The sequence below is a fragment of the Excalfactoria chinensis genome, chromosome 6 (assembly GCF_039878825.1).
Source record: "Excalfactoria chinensis isolate bCotChi1 chromosome 6, bCotChi1.hap2, whole genome shotgun sequence".
Taxonomy (NCBI): domain Eukaryota; kingdom Metazoa; phylum Chordata; class Aves; order Galliformes; family Phasianidae; genus Excalfactoria; species Excalfactoria chinensis.
In genome coordinates, this window is record NC_092830.1 from 13,400,524 (window position 1) to 13,416,746 (window position 16,223).

The following is a 16,223-nucleotide window of genomic DNA, read 5'->3' on the forward strand; positions in this document are numbered from 1 at the left end:
GTTATCTTTGAGTCGCTGGTTAGTGTAGTGTAAAAACATTTGAAAAAGATCCTAGTGCTACAGAGGGTATCTAATGAACAAATTTTGAAAAATCAACATTGGTTTTTGACTGCTGAAAACAATATTGTGCCTTTTGCAGTTCTTTGGGGTTTCTGAACAAAACGACAACTCCTTGGCTCCATTTTTTTTTTTTTTTTCCAGTGTCTTTCCCAAATATAACATTACTCTTCTTTCAGTTTTACAGTTAATTGAAGTGGTTGGAGTTCAGACAGTTTGACAAGAGGGCTACAATGAGGCCATTTTATAATCTTGAGATACTTACCATATCATAGAATGGCTTGGATTAGAAGGGACCTTGAGGATCATCAAGCTCCAATGCCCCCACTGCAGGCTCACAAATATTTTAGCATTAATTCTACAATGAAGTGTAGTCCTTAATTATAGTACTTTCAGAAAATGAAGGCACCAAATATCACTGTTATCGTTGACTTATTTTCATTTTTAGAGAATACTGCAGCAATGAAAGCTTGCCACTGTTTTCTTAATTTTTAATAAAGCTTTTATAGAAACAGTTCATTTTAAATCTCCTATGGCAAATAAGATTGTATAATAATTATGACTTTCAAGATATTCCAGATGTTGGTTTCCATTACTTATTTTCCCTAGCTGATTGATACTATTACCATAACTTTTACTGTAACTTTTGTTAGATCAGTTTTTAAACATAATGCTGACATTGAAATGACTTTAAAGATTAATAGCCCCTATTTCTGTGATGTACTGTGATTTACAGAAATAATACTCTAATCAGAGCACTTATTGATTTTTGTGTTTGTGATGAACATTGATGTACAATTACAATAGCAAAAAAAGACAAGCTTTTAGTCTAAAATAAACTTTATATAGATAACTTAATAAATTGTCATGAAAAAGGTCCCCCACCCACAGTATCAATTTTCTGCTGAAAGAGTTATAGTGCAGTTTCAGAGTAAACTTTGTGTTCCTCCAACAGGTAGCTATAAAGTAGCATAGCAATGTGAACTGGGTTGCCTTCTTGCCAGTGGCAATAAGCTGTTATCTAGAAAAAAACTAATAAAGGTGATGATAATGGGTATGTAGACAGTAAAAGTCCTACTAAAATTTTCTTGCTTAAAGTGTGTCTTTCAGGGCTCATGAAAGCTGGCTAAAAACGTGGGTTTATGAACATTCAGCAGGGTGTATTTTACAAGCTGATGTCATCTGGGGAGAGAAAATAGATGTCAGTGTTTTCCAGGCCAGTTAGGCTGTTCTTGCTGACTTGCCTACTTCATTGCAAATGGATTTCTAGCATAGAACCAATACTAGCCATCTGGAAACGAACCAAAGCAATGAAATGGTATTTATGCAGGTTGTTGCATTCTAGGATCAATTCTAGTGCTCTCTGAGTGTATCAAACCAGTGCTCTGATTGAATTAGCCTCAGTTATCTCAATTCTCTTATTCAGGACATCCAACTTATTTTCTGTTTATTATAGAATCATAGAATGGCTTAGGTGGGAAGGGACCTTTTAAGATCACTTAGTTCCAACTGCCCTGCTATAGGCAGGGACACTCTTCTCTAGACCAAGTTGTTCAAAGCCCCATGCAGACCTTGAATGTTTCCAGGGAGGAGGCATCCATAGCCATTCCGGGCAACCTGTTTCAATGTCTCACTGCCCTCACAGGAAAGAATTTCTTCCCTAATTTCTAGTCTAAATCTGCCCTCTTCCAGTTTAAAACCATTTGCCCTCATCCTGTCGCCACATGTTCTTCTCAAATGTCCGTCCCCAGCTTTCCTCTAGGCCCCCTTCAGTCACTATCAAGTCTCCCCAGAGCCTTCTCTTTTCTAGGCTGATGAGCCCCAGCTCTCTAAGTCCATCCTCATAGGAGAGGTGCTCCAGCCCTCTGATAATCTTCATGATTCTCCTCTGGACCTGTTCTAACAGCTCCATGTCCTGATTCATCTATGCTTCACTGGGTAGGCAGAGTCCTTGCTATAATTTTGTGCTGGGACAGTTAAGCAGGACTTGTAAATTACTAAAATCTAATTTTTCAAAGGCTGGATGGGAGGGAGTGTTCTGATTTATTTATTTATTTATTTTAACATTTCTTATGTTTGTGTCATTGTTGGCTTGTAGTACATGCCTGTTTGCACTTAGGAAATTAACTCCTAAATGTAATTTACAGAAGTATTTCTAATTTTTCCTTGCTAAAATCACTGTTAATGGAAGGAAGACAACAGCCCTTGGAGAGATAATATTTCTTTGCTGGAACTTGACACTGCTTTACTGTGTGCAGGAGTGACAGTAAAATTATGTTCTGAGTAGAACTGATGTTACAGGAAATTGCCATATGGTGTTTTATGTGGGTTGACATAGAATTCTCCATATATTCATCAAGGTAATCTGCTGTGTTCTTACAGAGTAATAAGCATTGAGTTATCCATGAGCAGACACCTGGGCTTTGAACTTTCCATGATACAGGTGCAGAAGTCACATAACTGGACTAGGCAAGTGGTATGTGGCAGGTCAGATGCACTGCCATAGAGAAACTGCTACCTTGTACTCTGCCTGTCTAGCATATAAAAGTGATTGACTTTGCATGTACTGCAGCCTGTGCTTATATTATAAGCCTGTTAGGATTAAGTAAATATTTGCAGAGCTAGCCAGTGTCTCATTCCAGGTACTGGAAGCATGAAAAAACTATACCTGATTAGTTTAACATGCATGCCATATTAAATGGAGTCCACGGTTGCTTTTTAGGTCTAGCTTAGCACTGATTCCATGAGAATTTTAGGAGCTACATGTGCACTGGTGCTGTGTCAGATTGTCCTCTGAGTTTATAGAGATGTTGCATGCATGGGTGAGGACACACTGATGCTGTTGGAAAATCTGATGTAAACATACAGAAATAGTACATAGTTTCCAAACATTTTTGGATGAATCATATTTGCTCTTTACCAAGGGCACTCTCTACCCAGTCTTGTTAGTGCTCTGTACTTTGGCAATGCTGTGTCATTCTGGGCTATGCTGTTTAAGCTCAGTTTGGCCATACCACCAATTAATGGAGCACTGACAATATGTGGAAATCAACCATCTGTGGATGAGCAGTGCCTCTTTTCACAAAAATAGCTAGAAATGAGTAGGGTATAAAACAGTCACTGAAACGCTACTTCAGAGTCCTCTCTGGATCAAACATATGATCTTAGAACATGCTGTTTTCATCCAGCAAGCCTCCAGTTTGTGATGCTGCATAACCCCATTGATCTCTGAAAACCTATCTAAATTTGTGTTGAATGCTTTCCCACGCTGTAGTCAGTCATCACATATGGTTATGGCTACTTGTTTTCTCCAAATATATCATTACATACACCCCAAGATACCACCAATTGTCAGATACTTAAACAGTTCTGTAATTTACATTCACCTGTTGGAGTAAATCTCCACATGCAGGTAGGCCTACCTATTTTAGTGATAAGCTAGTAATGCATTCAAATGCTGGCCAGTGTTAATTTAAAGATAGATGTTAATTTAACTGATTCCTATGAGTTTCTGTAAAGATGTCTGTTTTGTTAAATATTGCCTGCTTCACCCAAACCAATCATTTGCCTCAATTTTCAGGGCTAGCCAGGCTTCTCGTGCCTCTGAACTTCTAAGCAGGGTTCAGGTTGGCAAAATCCCTCCCAATCCAAGACCACTTCATGAAACTGAATGGGTACAAGTCTGTGGGGCTGGAAAACTTGCATACCAGGGTTCTGAAGGCATTAGCTGATGTGGTTGCCAAGCTGCCCTCCATCATATTTGAAAAACTGTGGCCATCAGGCAAAGCCCTGGGGACTGGGAAAACAGAAACATAGCTCTTGTATTCAAGAAAGGGAGGAAGGAAGACCCGGGGAATTACAGGCTGGTCAGCTTCAGTTCTTTGGCTGGGAAGATCATGGAGCAGATCCTTCTGGAAGAGATGTTAGGGCATGTGCAAGATGAGGAGGTTATCTGAGACAGCCAGAGTGGCGTCGCCAAAGGCAGATTGTGCCTGGCCAATCTGATGACCTTCTATGATGAAGCACCGATGAACAAAGGAAGGGAAACTGATGTCATCTACTTGGATTTGTGCAAGGTCATTTGACATTGTCCTGCACTACATCCTTATCTCTAAATTGCAGAGATACAGATTTGAAGCCTGGACTGTTTGGTGGACAAAGAGTTAGTGGAATGGTCATAACCAGTGGGTTATTTTCAATGGCTCTATTTCCAGATATAAGGTAGTCATCAGTGGTTTCCCCCAGGGGTCTGTCTTGGGACCAGTGCTCTTCAGTGTCTTTATTAATGACAAAGACATTGGGATCGAGTGGTACCCTCAGCAAGTTTGCTGATGAGACCAAGCTGAGTGGTGCAGTTGACACAACAGAAGGGAAGCACACCATCCAGAGGGACCTGGACAAACTCAAAAAGTGGGCGTGTGAAAATCTAATGAGGTTTAACAAGGCCAAGTGCAAGGTGTTGCACTTGAGTCTGGACAATCCCAGATACGAAAAGAACTCATTGGGAGCAACCCTGAAGAGAAGAACTTGGGGGTCCTTATGGATTGTCATGATTTTGCAATTTTGTAATTAAAAGGAGAACATACAAGTCCTTAACAGGATGAGCGCATGTTTATAGGTTCATTACACTGAGATCTGTTTCTAAACATTTTGTTTCATTTTTCCTTTTCCAGGGAATAGAAAACTGTTGTGTTGAAGTAGAAGAATTAATGCCTAGGATGAGAGATGTGTCTAGAAAGATGTAGAGAAATGAAGCATTGGGCAGAGAGTGAGCTTCAGCATGAGATGGTCCCTGCCTTGCACCTGCCATTGCTGCTACCTGCTCCCAGTGTTCCAGAATTAACTGTTGTAGGTAAGAAGTATTTTCTGCTCTGTGTGATTTTCTGACCCTTAGTCGAATATTTTACTTTTTTTTTTTTTAAATTTTTTATTTGAGATTCAGTCCAACTGTATTAGCTGAAATTCAGTCTTTTCCATAGTTCTGAGTAAGAATTTTATACCATGCTTACATCTAGTTTGGCTGTTTTAAGTTGCTTTCAGGTGGTGTAATATTTAAGAATATTTTTGTATATAATTAGTTTTATGTATTTCTGTAGTTCTGTACATGCGAGCAAAATAAGCAAGATGACAAAATAATTTTGAAAACTACCAGTGGGATTTAGGACAATAACGATGGTTGTGGAATGGTCCCAATTTATGTGATTGATGTTTTAGAGAAATCTCCCAGAATAGTCATATAATGACATGCCACATGTGTACTGATTTCTCCAAAAAGTGGTAATTGCTTTCTCATTTTAACCCTACCACTGCCATCAAGCAGACTTTTCCTTTTGGAAAATTCACTGTACTTAGGAACATCTGCTGCTCTCAGTATGTTTTTTGGTGAAATGTGTAAATACGAGTAAAAACCTTGAGATTTTGCTATTTTAATATCACATGGAAGAACATGCTGGTACTTGAAAACCTCTGTATTAAAACAAACACCCCAAACCAAAAAACAATCTAACATGCATTTTAAATTGTAAATTTCATACAAGTTTTAAGGAAAAAATCTTCAGACATTTTAGTGATTTCTTTCTATGCTCCTTAGTTTACTCTTTCTGTCTCCTAACTCTTCTGGCAAGCTTCTAGCTGATCTACTGGATAATCTGAATCTGAAGACATTTGGAATTTTCATCTAAGTTGACAAAATAATTTTAACCATTTGTCTCTGTGAGACCGTTTGAACGTTTGATGTAATTTACTGTGATTGTACTTCTAATTTTAAAAAGTTTTAATATTTGATAGATTTCCAAACCATGTTTAAATCACTTCCCTCCTGTAGCACCCCTGTTAGGGCTGCAAGTTACCATTTTGTTAGTGCATTAGCATTATGAGGTACCAATCCACCTGCTTCTCTGGAGCTAACTTGTAGCAGTACTGTAGGGAGGTGGGTGTATTAATTTTAAATAAGCAGGTGTTCAAAGAATTAAGGAGAAGCCAAAGACTTGGTATGATTCGCAAAAAACAGATTTTACACTTTTTCTGGCTGTAAAAGTTGAAATGTGGTATCAGACTTCAAATACTTGTGAAATAAATATGAAGGCACACTGGAACATTTTGTGCCAGAGGCTAAATTTCTACAGTTTAAGATGCCTGAAGTACTGGCAACAAAAAATGCAATTGTTTTGAAATTTCCTGTTTGGGGATTTCACTCAAATGTAATGGAAAATTTTGATAAAGATAAAATACTGAATTGGCACCTCCTAGTCTTACTGCCTTCCTTATTCAGAAGCGAGGATTTTCAGTTCATTGTTGTGTTTTAAGCGAGATGGAAACTTTTCTGCTTTTGTCAGAACAGCCAGAAGCAGAGGAAGGTTTGTCTGGTATTTGTACTGTCAGACAGTGATGTAGCTATGCCAGACATGCTACGTCAGCCAGAACAAATGTTGTTTTGTACATCACTTTGCTTTTGGTGTATTCAGGTCTGTCTTTTTCCAGTCATTCTCTGAGTGGACAAAGCTGAACAGACCACCTGGCTGTGCTGTTTTTCACAGAATCATTGAGGTTGGAAAATGACTTCTGGAGATCCGGTCCATCCACTCTGCTCAAATCAGTGTCAGCTGTACACAGGGCTGTTTTTGTTTTGTATATATCTTAGAGACTCTACAGCTCTCTCTGGGCAACCTGTTCTCGTGTTCAATCAACCTTGTAATTAAACAGCTTTTTCCTATGTTTAGATGAAAATCTAAATGGAAAGTCCTTCTTGATCTTTTGTTACGTGCCTCTGAAGTGAATCCATCTTCTTTCTCTCCCCATCAGGTATTTATTTATATACATGTATAGCATCCCTCTGGAGCCTCTTCTCAAGACTGGAAAATGCCATCTCGCTTACTTCCTGCTTACGTACTATCAGTGTTTCAAATCCTTAATCACCTGCATGGCCCTTTCTTGGACTATTTCCAGTATGCCCATGTTTCTATGAAATTGCTTTCTGGCATTTCAAACTCCCACATGTTCCAGTGTTTGGGGTTACTGCTCCCCAAGTGCAGGACTTGGTCTTTCAGTTTTAACTTCATGATGTTTGTTGCCCTGTTTTTCTATTTTTGCTCAGGTGTCTGCATGGCAGCACAACCAACTGGTACATCAGCATTTCCGTGCAGTTCTTTAGCATCTGCAGGCTTGCTGACTTAGTATTTTGATCCATCATCCAGGGCATTAGTAAAGATATTGAACTGTATTGGTCCCAATACCACACGCTGCCATACTCCTCTAGTGACTTTCCTGTGCACAGCCCTTAGGGTGTGGCTCTTCAGCCAGTTTTCAGGATGTGGAATGCAGGAAGGTTAGGTTTGCAGTCTCAGTTGTAGATCGCTTCCATCTGTGGCATCAAGTTTTGGTTTCTAGAAAATAAACAGTGATTATTTTATTCTTCTGATTCATCCTGGAGCTGCTAGATCTCAGCATATTAGCTGGAGAAGATTACTCTGCAAAGGAAGCTGCTTTTCAGTATTTACTAGATTTCTTTTGTGAATTATATAATTTCAAGTTTAAAGTCTCAAACCTGTTGAATTGAGCATCTCTTTCTCAATAAAAGTGTGCATTTACATTTGAAATCAAAGAAGCTTCGAATTCAACTTTCAGTGCCCACTGTTGCATATTTGGTGTGGACAGAAACCCTGGAGAGCATTTAACAGTGATAATTAAAGACATTCTTAAAGAATATGTGGGAGAAGATTGGATACTTATCTGTATTTAGCAGTCATTTGAAAAGCGATTTCAAATGGCACTGTTTGCATTTGTACACTTGCCCTAATGTTTTCTTTTGTACCTATCTGCACTCTTCTGGGTTGAACAGAATGGAATATTTCAAATGAGTAGCACATAATGACCAGTATATTTTTAATAGTGATTTTCAATTTCTTTGAACTTGCAGAAAATTCAGAGTCAGTGTATTTCTACCAATTTGTAACAGAAATATTTGCAAACAATTACGATTTTTATGTATGACGGAGGACCAAACTTGGTGTTTTTGATGTGGGAATGTGACCGAATTATGGATTGTTGTTTATTCAACTGGTTCTAGCAGTGAAGCAAAATGATGAAAAAACACATGGTAGACTGGCAAAAGAGGCACCATTAGCAAATGAATGCTGAATTGAGCAATTAGGCAGGAAATCGAATGAGGATTCACTCTAAGGCAACACATGGCAGGACTAGAGACAACTGTAGAAGCTGGCAGAGCATGGTCAGCACCTGGTAGTGTGATCTATGTCCAGTACAGCCAGCTGCCCAGCAGGGTTTGGAGGACTTTAGGATGGCACAAACATTTTTCTTGCCTCATTTGAAATGTTTTGAGTGCAGCAGTCTGCTTAGAAAATGAAATAGATCCCTGCTTAGCAGAAGGAAGGGGGAGAGGTTTCATTATTTAGAGTTCAGTCTATGAAAATGTGTTCCCTTTTGTTTCAGTAAGTCTGCATTATCAGAAATAATTGCTGTATAGTAAACAAAATATCTGAAAATTAAATACTTCTGATTTAAAGTACCTGTAATAAGTTGTAGGTCAGGGAAATAAAACTAATATGTGAAACTATACTGATCTGTTTTCCAGTAAGACCTGAATGCCTGTTCCTGGTGAAGCACAAGTTTGCTCTGCTGTAAGTTCGCTCTTGTTGCAGTTCTTCTTCAGACAGTTCCTAGGAAACTACTCAGAGGTGGATGAGTATGGCATGGCATGCTTTATGCCTTAGAGCAGTCTCAGTTATTGTGTTCCTCAGTAAGCCTAGAATGATATGCATGTCTTGAAGAGAGGGTGTTAAAAGCTCTTGTTTTACTGAGAAGTTTAACTTGTATAACATCATCAGTGTTGCAGAAAAAGGAAACTTGTAAAAATCCATAGGGTTCCTTTATCCTTTCGTATAATCTGATTTCACTTATTTCTGGTATGTCATTGCTGGAAAAAACAAACTCCTTCCCTTCAGTAGAACCTCATCAGAGCCTTGTGAAAATCAACTGTAGTGTGTTCACAACGGGTCATGAGAATGGAGTGTTCTCTCACTTATGTTTGTGGTGTAGCTTGCATAATCACAATGAAAATTAAGAAGTATTTTTATGAAAATAAGCTGGCAGTGATTTACATTGCACTACAACGCTGTCTGAATATAGAATGCTGAAGTGTGTCAGGGTAGGTCAGATTCTCACTTGATAATAAAGCTCAGCTGTGCTGGCTGATATGCCTAATAACTGTTCTGGTGTAGTTCAGCTGCAATAGGAAACAGTACTTATTGTGTCACCGGAATATGGTGGAGATGTACATCTCTGCAAGCATTTATGTGCAGAAGAAAGATTGATTTTTATTTATTTATTTTTTTCAACCTACATGTTAAACAAAGTGCTAGAGAGAATTACAAACCACTGAGACTAACAGATAAGACAAAACAAATACAGTTCTGAACATCATAATTCAGTGATTACTAAAACTATCTGAGCATCCCTGTTGTTGAATTTGTCTCTTCACAGAACATATGTCAATAAATGTATTAAGGCAGAAACTGCATCTCAAAATGAATTAAAAGTGTGTTTTGATAACAGAGTACTTCAAGTGTAGATTAATTAGCATTAACTTTCTTTGCTCATGCGTATTAGTGAAATTTTCATACAAAGAATTAAGTTTGATTTTTTCAGATTGAGGGAATATTTAGGAAGCATTGCCTCCATTTGCAGAACATGAGAAATAGGTTAAGTACTTTGCAGGCGTAGGAAGAATTTTCTATGCATTTTTTTCACATTGGCCAGAGTGCGTAATTTCTAAAGGAAGTTCTCAGTGGCCCAAAATCCCTTAAATCCCTAAAAATGTACTTTACATTTTAGCTTTCAATAGTGACCTCAGAAGGAAACAAACCCTTTACAAAAACACACTGATACAGTTAGTTAATGAAACCTATAGAGAAGGTTCTCTGTCTTGTTGCTTCCCAAATGTAAGACAGCTCTTACAGTCCTCCCACCTCCCTGAGGATTTATTGCTTACTACTAAGAAAAATGTAGTTCTTTGTCCCTGCTATTGCAAGAAAATAAAGCTTATATGATAGTCTCTGTCACCGACACATACACATGTGCTGTGTAGCTTGGTGTAATCTGGAAGATGTTCATGGTGTATGATTAGCATTTTAAATAATATTTAAATATTTCATGTTGATGACAGACTAGATTACAGTTTATATTAGACAGTAATAATGACACCCTCTTAAGAGCAGCTGAAAACAGATGAAACTTCATTACTGAGGGAAACAGGATATTCAGAACAAAGAAACAAAGACTGGAATAATAAATATTAGAACAGCTTGATCGTATGCTAAAGCTGGTGTTATGGAAGCTTTCTTAACTGGCACAGCCTAAACCAGAGCAGTCAAAACTTAGTTAAAGGGAGAGATTGTTCGATAACAAAAAACCAACCCAACTCAAGAATATCTGTGAGAATAATCATTTACATTGTTCTCTTGGGTGTGGGTGTTTTGTGGTTCATTCGGAGGATTGAAGCCTAAGCTAAATGATTTGTTTCTCCACAGTGGATAAAAATGTGACAGTTGTACTTAGTTACTTCATTCTTCATTTTTTTCACACTTTTGAGACTCATTTTACAGATTTTTTTTTTTTTGATTTTTTTTTTTTTTTTTTTATGGTGACAGTCTCTTTTATCATATTCTAGGTTAAATTATTCTGCTTATATTAAGAATATTCACTTCACTGTTCTTAACCTTCTTGCTGACATGGGCTTTGCTTTGCGATCTAATGAAAAGAACCTGAAGAACATTCAGGAAAAAATGACCTTTAAATACCCGTTCATCTCAGGTAAGGAATAATAAGGATTCACTGGCTCCCAGCAGATGGTAGGCTTTCCTTAGATGTCAGTACAGATTTGTTTCAATAAAAGAAGAGAAATGCCTACAAGCTATTTGTGCAGAATCCTGAATTTGGTAGCTAGATAGAAATTGACTTCAGTGACATCTCTTCAGTGGCTAATATTTGACGTTACCTCCAATCACTGAATAGGGTGATTTTGAAGGTATAGGTGGCTAAGTGAGGTTTAAATGTTCCAGATAAATGGTTAGATCCTTCAGCCTTGTCTTATTTTTTTAAAAAAGATGCAGTTTATGAGAAGCTTGATACGGACTAGATGAAAAAGGGAACCATTGCCCAGTTCATGTAAAAACACTTGTTTCGGGTGCTGGTGAAACCACATGAAGGTTAACAAGTGTCTTTTATTTGATATTAATAGAATTCAGTAAGTTTCTTATTTCAGTACATCTGGCCTTTGGGCACCAAAGCTAGCTGTAGATGCAAATTGTTTGTACAGACTTCATTTATATTATGAAAATTTGATTGGAAGTAGAATAGATCAAAATATTTCTGCATTCACTATTTGCAGTTCATGTTTACCAGCCAAACTGAAAATCATACTAACTGTGTGGCTTGGAAGTAGACAAAGAAATTAAATAAAATAAAGCTAGAGATCAATATCTTACAATCCACTCGATCTGCAAACCCTGATAAGATGTATTTTGTTCCCGTTCTTCAGACAGTGGGTTTATGTTTTTCTGGGATTTTGTGTTTGTGTACCATAAGTTTCTTTCCCTGACAAAGCATCTCAATGCCAAGAAAACTAATGAAGCTGAGTTTATTTGCTTTCAGAGGCTGGGCAAATCAAACGTAGTCCACTGATGCATGGGTAATGTCTAACAGAATCTGCCTATCTTGGTGTGTATGTCATCACACTGTAAGTGTTACACAAAGTAGTACTGTGCTGTCTTTCCAGTGCAGCGATGCTTCAGGCAAGCGTGGTTTTTGTCTGCTTGATCCTTAAGATCAAAGAAGCTGCATCAGCATCTGATTTATCATTGATTACACAATGTACTTCTCCTTGAGGAAAACCACACTGCTCGAGTTTTTAAAATTGCTTCCCACTTGGAAAGAATAATGTAGGAGGGGAATAAAGGCTGGTATCCTCATCCCAGGTTGCCTTGGGGTCTCAAGAAGAAGAGTTTGTCTTTTGGTTTAAAGTGTGCTAATAGAATCATTCCATCCTCCCAGAAGATAAAAACAAATACAAAGCTCTAACTTGAAATTGTCTAAGACTTACAAAAAACAAACAAACGAAAAAGCCATGAGGCTTTTTCTATGTCTTGAGCACCAGGAATGTGTCATCCACAACCTCTGGGCAGCCTGTTTCTGCACCTTGCAACATTCTCCATGAAAAACTTTCTCTGAAATCTGATCTAAATTTCCTCTCTGTTACTTTAAAACCATTCTCTCTTGTTCCTTTTCTATAACTATCTAATCACATAAATTCTTGATTTCCGTCCCATTTATGGTCTCCCTTTAAATACTGGAAGGCCATAATGAGGTTTTCCCAAGGGCCTTCTCTTCTCAGACAAGCTAAGCTCCTTCATGCTCTTCATGCTGTCCTCATAGGAGAGGTGTTCCAGACCTCTGATCATCTTCATGGCCCTCTTCTGAACCCACTCCAACAGATCCACATCCCTCTTCTACTGGGAACCCCAGATCTGTGGATACAGTACTCCAGATGTTCTCACAAGGACATGGGAGACAATCCCCTCCCTCACTCTGTTGGCCACCCCGCAGCTAATGGAGTCTAGGCAGCTACTTTGGCCTTCTGGGCTGTAGTCACACACTACTGACTCATGTTTCAAGTTTCTCATCTATCAGGACCCCTAAGTCTTTTTCTGCAAGGCTACTTTCAAGAAATTGTTCTCCCAGTCTGGGACTGCCCTGACCCCAGTGCAACTCCATGCACTTGGTTTTTCTGAATGTCATTTGATTCTCATGAGCCAAAATTACATGTCCTTTTGGATAACATCCCTTGCTTCTATTGTATCAACTGCACTACTCAGCTTCGTGTCATCTGCAAACTTGCTAAGAGTAAATACCCACTCTTGTTGTATTAACAAAAGTATTATATATGTACAAGATCAGCTGCGAAGCTGTTAGTTCAGATCAAATTGTTGTTGCTGTCATTTTTTTTTTCTCCTTTGGATGATGGAGGCAATTAAGTGGGTCCAGGGTTGAAAATCTGCAGTCAGATTCTTATTCTTCTGAAACTACTTCACTTCTCCAAGATGTGAGGAGAAACTTTGTAAAATCCTGTCTGTTTTGTGTACCATGACGAAGACTTAATAAGGATGCAGTGACTTCCTTTCAGGGTGCCTGAAGTTCCATCAGCCACACCTCATCTAACAGCCTGGTTGCTTTCTCAGAATTTCAGATTTGAAGAAAATGTGCTTTAGAAGTGTTACCTTACTAAACTGGAACATCACTGAAATATCAGCTGCTTATCAAAGCCACGGAGTCCATTGTGCTGTTTATGGCCACAGTCAAGCCTGTGCAAGTCAGTTCTCAGTCTTCTCTAAGGGTAAAGCCTGACAGTACCTCTAAATAGATAACTTGTGTATAATTCCCCACTTACTGTTTGAGCTAAGAATGGAAACTGGGCTTCTCTCTAAAAGCAAGATGATCGATAATGTGATAAAAGGACGTGCTGATATGATTTTAGAATGGGTGATAATTTTGTCCTATTCCAGATTAGCTGAAAGAAGAATAGAACAACAGATTTTAGGGGTCAATGAAGTTTAGAAAAAAGGCTATGTCTTTGTATGATTAGATGTGGGATGAAAATGAAATTTTCTAATTATTTTTGCTTATTACTAAAAATATCATTTTCATTATAGTGAATAAATGAGTAATTTGGTGGTTACTTTCCATTTTAGATTACTCTTTGTTGGATATAAATGTTAAAACAAAGTTGGGCATAAGCATGTTACATTGGGCATATCTATATTAAAAGTCATGCATATTTTGTTTGCAATTGCAGGGATTAATTTTCATAGATTCAGTTTCTGAGAAACTGAAAACCACAATTCATTTTTATTGAATGCAGCTTTGCAAAACAATTCTTTTCTTGCTTAGTTTTGCAGGTGAAGGAGTTAAGCCTTGCCTACAGTAGATTTATGACAGTAGCTGCAGGCAAAAATTAGCTTAGCAGTTTTTGTCAAAAACTCCATCTTTTTCTTTCTGAACTCCATTTATATCTATCAGAACTACAAATTGTGTCCCAACATAGCAGGTAAATTGAAGGTCAAAGAGAAGTGTAATGGGGCTGAATCACATGGCTTCATTTTCATGAAGGCAGGAAGGATTCTAGAAGAGCAGGTCATAAAGCAGCTGTAAATCACAGTGGACAAACTGTTGAAAAAGTAACTTTTATCTTAGGAACATTTTTATGAACTGTGAGTGATTGGGTTTTTTGTTTGTTTGTTTCGTTTGTTTGTTTTGTTTTGCCATAGAAAAGTATTAAGCAAGAAAAAAACAGAAATAAAGCAAGGCTCCGTATTATATATAACTACATAGGAAGGCTTCTCCAAATGCAGTGCCTCCTATTTGGTTTTCTTTTTGTCAACTGACATCAGAGGCAAATGTTGGTGGTACAGCAGTAGGGGTTGAACTTTCCCACCAATATTCCCTTGCATTTTCTTGTTGTGTGACAGATGGCAGCAGAGGGGCAAGTCTGACACAATGGCATCTGACATGGAAGTGCAGATGAAGCAAAGGTTCGTCATTGAATTTATCTTTGCAGAAACAATGCTGGCATTCATCAACACTTATTGAATGTTTATGGAGACTGAAGAGTGGATGTGAGCAGGTGGTGGGTGGTGCATTTCAGCAGCAGCAACAGCAGCATAAAAGATAGCCATGTTCTGGGTGGCCATGCAGTTTCTTAAGAGTGTGGCATGCAGGCTTTTCTTCATTGCTGGCAAAAATGCATAGCTGATGGTGGTGATTATGTTGAAAGACAGTGTTTTGTAGCTGAGAATTTCCTCAGTCAAATAGTGTTATTGTGCTTTTTGTATCTGTTGTAGGTTCCATAGAGGTAAATAGGGGGCATTACTTTCAGAGAGACCTGTGCACAAATGTACAGTACCCATGTAGAAGCATGTTAGAATTACGTAGTTGAAATAAGGTTGCATTGGCTCTAGATTTAATGTATTTCTGCTCTTGTTCCCACACCAGAGCAGATTGATATACATCTTTTCACTTTTGTGTTCATGAGAAATAGCTCAAATCTGAATGTAACCAGCACAGGTCCTTACAAAGATTCCTGTCATACTTTTTGTTATGCAGTTACAGTTTCTGAGTCTTCCTGTGAAAAATTCAGAAGTGAAAAACTGTAGATGACCTGAGGGGAGGGTTTGGGGCTTATTGCAACCGAGCAGATGTGAATGAAACAAAATGTAAAAAGTAAGATCAGCTGCAGGTCTCTGTTAAGGGCCGGAAGGAAATGTCTGTGCTTAAACTACCTGAGTTACAGGAGAACAGCTCTGGGAGGGAAAAATCAGTTATTTGGAAGTTGCCTGAGGTGGTTCTGCCAGCTGCCCTTGGGTCACAGCACAGGATGTTCTCTACATCTCTAATGGGGTTGCTTCCTAGCAGCAGCAAAGAGGAACTAAGGAAAAAAGTGCCTTGACTGACAAGGGCGTAGGAAATAGGGACAGCAAAGCCAAGTCAGGGTGTATGAAAGGTGAAGAGCTGGCAAGAAAGGCACCTCAGCTTACTTTTCAACTCTGCCACTTCCACCCCTGTTACTGAAGAAGTTAGTTACGAGCAGATGGTTGTGAGCAGTCATCATCCAGGATCATGTTTTGTGCTGTAGTTCCTAAAAGCTGCCAAGAAGCAGGGAATAGTAGCGTGGTCTGAGCCCTGCAGCAGAATCTTGCCTCATTTCCAGCTGTTGCACAAAGATCTCACTTCTGTCTGCAAAAGGTGAAATGCATTATAATTAATGTGGTTCTGCTGAATTCTGCTGCCAGTGAGTGGATGGAATTCAGAGCTTTTCCTTGTCAAAATCAGTCATAACAAGCAGGAAATAGGTAAAAGTAATGCTATTAATATACTGTGCCTGATGCTGTTCAAGTGTGTTATACAGGAATTTCACTAAGGGACTGTATAGGTGATATAATAAGTGACAACGTCAGTGAATTTATAAGCATGCAATTCCACTACAGGGTGGTGCTGGGTGTCTGGCAGTCTGGTGCCAGCACCAGTCCCACAGATGATCTCCCAGATGTACTCTTTCTTTCTGCTGCTAACTTGGTAGGAACTAAAATGTGAGACTGCTG

General features: G+C 38.5%; 1 long non-coding RNA gene across 1 annotated transcript in view; it reads left to right on the forward strand.

The window, feature by feature from the left end:
• The window catches only part of LOC140253777 (uncharacterized), a 347,687-nt gene that overhangs the window by 109,591 nt on the left and 221,873 nt on the right, over positions 1 to 16,223 (forward strand). Inside the window, exon 3 of the long non-coding RNA XR_011903983.1 lies at positions 4,731 to 4,909. This is a non-coding gene — a long non-coding RNA (uncharacterized lncRNA). The remainder of the gene's footprint in view (positions 1 to 4,730; positions 4,910 to 16,223) is intronic.